The sequence below is a fragment of the Harpia harpyja genome, chromosome 13 (genome assembly GCF_026419915.1).
Source record: "Harpia harpyja isolate bHarHar1 chromosome 13, bHarHar1 primary haplotype, whole genome shotgun sequence".
Lineage (NCBI taxonomy): Eukaryota > Metazoa > Chordata > Aves > Accipitriformes > Accipitridae > Harpia > Harpia harpyja.
This window is the reverse complement of record NC_068952.1, coordinates 4,245,017-4,251,253: the sequence shown is the minus strand read 5'-3', so window position 1 is coordinate 4,251,253 and position 6,237 is coordinate 4,245,017.

The window sequence follows — 6,237 nt, the reverse complement described above, 5'->3', positions numbered from 1 at the left end:
TGTGTAATTAAAGGGACCCTAAATAAACATGCATTTCTTGCTTCATTTCTTGCTGCTATACAAGTTCCTCTAAAACTGGTACAAGGAAGCTGCATGTCTGCAGACATGCAAAAAGCAAGCAAAGAGGAAATTAATTATCTTCTGTTACTAAAATAAAGGTGGTTTCTCAACCCAATTACAGAACAATGAGCTACTGAATAAACAGTCTCTATCTTATTTTCATACTCATGCTTAGCCCCTTAAGTATGCTGGATGCTGAGGAGGAAACTGAGAAGTAGTAAACTTAGCACTGGGGAAAAAATGCGTTTTAAACACACTTTTACAACACCCTTACATATTCATTTTTCCAAGCCTGCACAAAATTAGTATATTAGGATATCTGATACTTACCAGCCTACCAGATCAATTATATTTAGGTCAGAATGACCTCAGTACTCATTAACATTTTGTCATGATCGTGTTTTTCTCAAAACTTAACCTTTCACTGGTTACCTTATTTACAGTGCATATCTCATGCTTAAATTCTCCTTTGGGGGAATTTCTGAGAAAGGTCAACATTGTCTTCAGTCCTGTCTATATTGGCATGATGAAACTGTTTCTGTAAATCGTTCCACCTCACAATCTAAGGTTGGTCTGGCACCCTTTGTCACCAAGGTAAGGCCCATAAAGCATTTAGCACTGCTTTAAGGTTACTTCTGATCATCTCACCTCTATGGGTATAAAAGCAGTTCAAGTCAACCTCAGAGAAAGGACACACACTAATCGAATGAAGCAGTGGACTCTTCTTTCCACTCCCCATTAAGCTATTTGATTTCACTTGGTTTTGACAGACTTACTGGGTATTTGCAGCAGCCCAATAAAAAACAGTTAAGACTCACAATCTTCCTCCATAGTCACGTCTTGTGCCAAAAAATGAAAATAAGATATTAAAAAAAATTTCAGAAAAATGTGTTCATACTAAAGGGGAAAAGTGAAAATTGTTACATTTGTCCCAGTGGGATAACTGCAGAATATTGGAATGAGAAAATCTTACAGTTTTATTCAAAATGAAAAAATCCTACCTATAATAGCCAGGGTTTTTTTTCTCACTTTAAGAGCTTTCTGTTAGCTTTGGTAGACAAATTTGTTACTTTGCTCAGAAGACACATAAAGAGGGGTAGTGCACATATCTTGTACTTCAAACACCCACCAAAGTGAACTTTCCTAGACTGCTCTTGACATTAACTATTGCAGATACAGCAATTTTGCTAACGGTTTAGCAAATTTTGCCTGAAGAGCTTTCAAAAGTTTGTTATCAACAATTTGTTTGCCCTGGGCTCCCAGCCCCTGCCTGAGCAATGCTTGCTGCAGGTGTGCCTGCCTGCAAACCTGCCTTCTGGATGGATCCTGGATCTGATCCACCCCCTTGCCTTGTCTGGGGCTGTTGGTGTTATCAGTACCCTGCTCTGCCCACACAATTCAATGTCCAAGTGGAAACCAGTAATGAGTGGTGTCCCTCAAGGGTCTGGACTGGGACCAGTAGTATTTAATATCTTCATCAATGACACAGACAGTGGGATCGAGTGCACCCTCAGCAAATTTGCTGACACCACCAAGCCGAGTGGTGCGGCTGACACGCCTGAGGGATGGGATGCCATCCAGAGGGACCTGGACGCTTCCAATGATGGAGCGTCCACAACTTCTCAGGGCAATCTGTTCCAGTGTCTCACCAGCACCATAGTAAAAAATTTCTTCCTTATGTCCAATCTAAATGTACCCTCTTTCAGTTTAAAACTGTTGCCCCTTGTCCTGTCACTACAGATCCTGGTAAAAAGTTTCTCTCCATCTTATAAACCCCCTAAATATATTGAAAGGCCTCAATAAGGTCTCCCTGGAGCCTGATGAGTGAGCCCATGTGAATCTCATGAGGTTCAACAAGGCCAAGTGCAAGGTCCTGCATCCAGGTCAGGGCAACCCCCGGTATCAACACAGGCTGGGGGATGAAGGGATTGAGAGCAACCCTGCAGAGAAGGACTTGGGGGTACTGGTGGACAAAAAAATTGGACATGAGCCAGCAATGTGCGTTTGCAGCCTGGAAAGCCAATTGTATCCTGGGCTGCAGAAAAAGAAGCATGGCCAGCAGGTCGAGGCGATTCTCCTCCTCTACTCCGCTCTGGTGAGACCCCACCTGCAGTACTACGTCCAGCTCTGGAGTCGTCAGCACAGGAAAGACATGGACCTGTTGGAGCAGGTCCAGAGGAGGGACACAAAAACGATCAGAGGGCTGGAACACCCCTCCTGTGAAGAAAGGCTGAGAGAGTTGGGGTTGTTCAGCCTGGGGAAAAGAAGGCTCCAGGAAGGCTTTATTGAGGCCTTTCAATATATTTAGGGGCCTTATAAGATGGAGAGAAACTTTTTACCAGGATCTGTAGTGACAGGAAAAGGGGCAACAGTTTTAAACTGAAAGAGGGTACATTTAGATTGGACATAAGGAAGAAATTTTTTACTATGGTGCTGGTGAGACACTGGAACAGATTGCCCTGAGAAGTTGCGGATGCTCCATCATTGGAAGCGTGCAAGGTTAGATGGGGCTTTGAGCAACCTGATATAGTGGAACATGTCCCTGCCCATGGCAGGGTGGTTGGACTAGCTGATCTTTAAAGGTCCCTTCCAACTCAAACTATTCTGTGATTCCAGGATTCTATGATTCAGATGCTGTGGGTCTGCATCATGGTCAGCGAGGGCACTGTCTGTGCCAGGAGCACCCTTGCTCCTGCTGCATCCTAAGCCTCAGCAGTTTGCTCTTGGCTGTTCCTGGCAACTTCAAGAACAAGATCCCTCACCTGAGGAATGACCGACCCTTCCTTCCTGTCAAATGTTTGTTCCAAAGAATATCAGAGATAGCGAACACTACAGAAGATAAACAACCAGGCACCTGGCCTCAAGTGTACTTTGCTTTTCTGTTGTGGTTATTGTTCTAGGAATCCTTCTTGATTTACATTATTTCATTTTTCCAGAAGGACCTCAAAATTACCTGGTTAGCATTTTCCTTATTCCAGCATCTAACAAGATAGAAATGATTAATTCCAAACTCCAGAGGAAAGCCAAGGTATAGCAGAGAGTCACTGCACTGCAAGCTAGGTCTTGGATCCTGCCCCACTATTAACAACAGTCCATCATCCTTTTCTGTATCAGCTGTAGAGAAGGTACTGTATAATCTAGTAAAGCAAGGTATATCCAAAGTTGTTTCAGTTTCAAAAGTGTTGAGGTATTATCTTGAAAAAAGCCAAATCCTTGCCATTTCCAATGTTCCTAAAATGGAAATTGTTCAGAACCACTTAGGGAGCTAAAAAGCACAGTTGAAGGCTGTGTGGGAGTATTTGCGTATGCATTGGCAGGGGGAGAGGGAGGAAAAGAATTAAGATAAATACAGCACTTTTCAGTGTTCCGCTGAGCTTGGTGTAAAGTCTGCACTACAGCAACTTAACAATTCCCTACGGTTTTCTCTTCAAAACAGAATATTCATAAAAAGGGGGAAGGACGGAGTTGTTTATAACGTTTTCAGTAATGTCACCTTTTACAGCCTCCTATGAAACAACTTCAAAGACTTTCCTTTAATTATTCTATAGCCTTATAACTTTAATTATTCTATAGCCTACTCTGCTAAGACTGGTAGAAAACCAAGTAGAATTACATATTTTACTAGAGAGAAACTGAAACCCATGTCATAAAAGCCCCCTCTGTCTGAGTTTGTGTGAATGGCTCTACAGGTGTGTGTGTGGATGGAGAAATAGGTACCAGAAAACAGCAGGCTGAAGAGAGAGAAAGCATGTGCCAAGCGGTAGCATGCGAAAGTCTGCCAAGCACTGATAAACTCCAGAGACTAGCAGTCCTGCTGAATCCACAAAACCTGATAAACTCTGAACAGAGACTCTGCTAAATCTGTCCAAATCCACTAGCATCAACCACAGGTTATACAACCCAGGCTACATCCAAGAAGGCTGCTATCTGCAAAACTACAAGATTACCTATCTATCTATGTATATAACACACACACATAGATATACGATGAAACAAATCATCTGGAGGGACTTCCTGAACACCCACCTCAAAGCCCCTGGCACATCAAGACATGCCTCTGCTTTTAAGTACACAGCTGGGGTTGGTCTCCCAACTCTTGCTCCACTTGGGTACCAGTTAGTGTGCATGTTTGTGAACTGTGTGAGGGAATAAGTGAATGCAGTGTGTGATGAGTCCCTTGCGATTAATAACAGCATAATAAAACACTATCTGATAAATACTGGTGTGATCTGTGTTTCCCCCAGCCTGATCCCACCAGAGGAAAGGGGATGTACAATAATCCAGTACTGCAAAGTTTACCTCCTACATTTTTGTGGATACCAAAGTGTGGAGCTACCCCACCTTGGGGAGGGCACCTGACACTGGATCCAGCCTTTCTAAAATACAGACTTAGGTATGTTTGCAATGTGGCATTTCTTAAGTGGCTGTCACCCTAAATGGAGGAATACCCAGACCCAGACATGGGGACACCACAGACCAGGAGAACTAGTATCATTGCACGGGACAAACTAAAAAGCCACAAAACAAAGTGTTAATCTTCTCAGAGGTGTGTCATGGTTTAACACCAGCCAGCAACTAAACCCCACGCAGCCGCTCACTCACTCCCCCCCTACCCAGTGGGATGGGGGAGAAAATCGGTAAAAGAAGTAAACCTCGTGGGTTGAGATAAGAACAGTTTAATAGAAGAGAGAAGAAGAAACTAATAATGATAATGATAACACTAATAAAATGACAACAGTAATAATAAAAGGATTGGAATGTACAAATGATGCGCAGTGCAATTGCTCACCACCCGCCGATCGACACCCAGTTAGTCCCCCAGCGGTGATCCCCTGCCCCCACTCCCCCCAGTTCCTATACTAGATGGGACATCCCATGGTATGGAATACCCTGTTGGCCACTTTGGGTCAGCTGCCCTGGCTGTGTCCTGTGCCAACTTCTTGTGCCCCTCCAGCTTTCTCGCTGGCTGGGCATGAGAAGCTGAAAAATCCTTGACTTTAGACTAAACACTACTTAGCAACAACTGAAAACATCAGTGTTATCAACATTCTTGCATACTGAACTCAAAACATAGCACTGTACCAGCTACTAGGAAGACAATTAACTCTATCCCAGCTGAAACCAGGACAGGTGCATACTCCAGGCCCCTCGGTCAAGCTTCTGGACCACGTGGTCTGTAAATTCCAAGGACCACGGTCTCTTCTTGAGACCTCCATAGTTGTACCAAATTGGCAGCATGCCCCTCTTCTAGCAGAACCGCCGGCAGGACTGACTCACGTCCTCCTGCCATTCTGGAGAAATCCCAGGGCTACCAAAACCGACCCCAACACCACACTGACTTCTGTGGTGCTCATACCGTGCTGGCTCAGGAGGCCACCAAATTCAGGTGACGTTTCATGTTTTTCTGTCATCTCCATTCCTCATATGAACTGACAAGTCATCGCCAGGGAGAAGCTACCAGGATCTATCAGGAGTCTGCTCAAAACAGGCTTCATCTTTAAAGACTTGCTTTCAGCATTCTCCCAAGTTTTTCCCCTCCCTGCCTCAGCCCATCTCCCTGCTTCTACCTGCCAGGTGGATGATCGGAGTGTAATTTTCCAGACAGTAACAAATTTAAATAGGGTTGCCTATTTCCTGTAAACAATTGACAAAAAATGTGCTACCTAAACATCTCTGCAGGTACCAGTCCTGGCGAGCGTCTTTGATAGGAACAGCAATATCTGCCGAGGGGGTTGTCCTGCAGCGTGTTCCACTTCCAAACACTTCACAGTCCATGTGCTTTGGAATCCCCTGGACTATTCTCAGGAAACTAAATGCAGTTGTTTTTCTGTTTCAGTTTGAGGTGTGTGTAGTTGAGGACACATCAGATTGTTTATGAAAGCAATTAGATACAACGGAAATTATGTCTTGAAATTAAACGGAAATAATTCTTTTAGAAGGAACACGCGTTTAAAATCCTTCAGTATCGTTTGGGTTTGCGTGACCTCTTGTGGTCACATCCCTACCTTGCAGCTCCACTTTTTTACTCGCGGTGGGAGCGCTCCTGTGACATTTCTGGCTACATTTGTGCTGAACGCTAGGAGAGGTTTTGGCTCGCAGTATTAAACGGCAATTTTAGTGAAAGAAAAAGCTATGCTAACAGACATCTGGTGACAGTAAATAACTTTTCTCTGAACT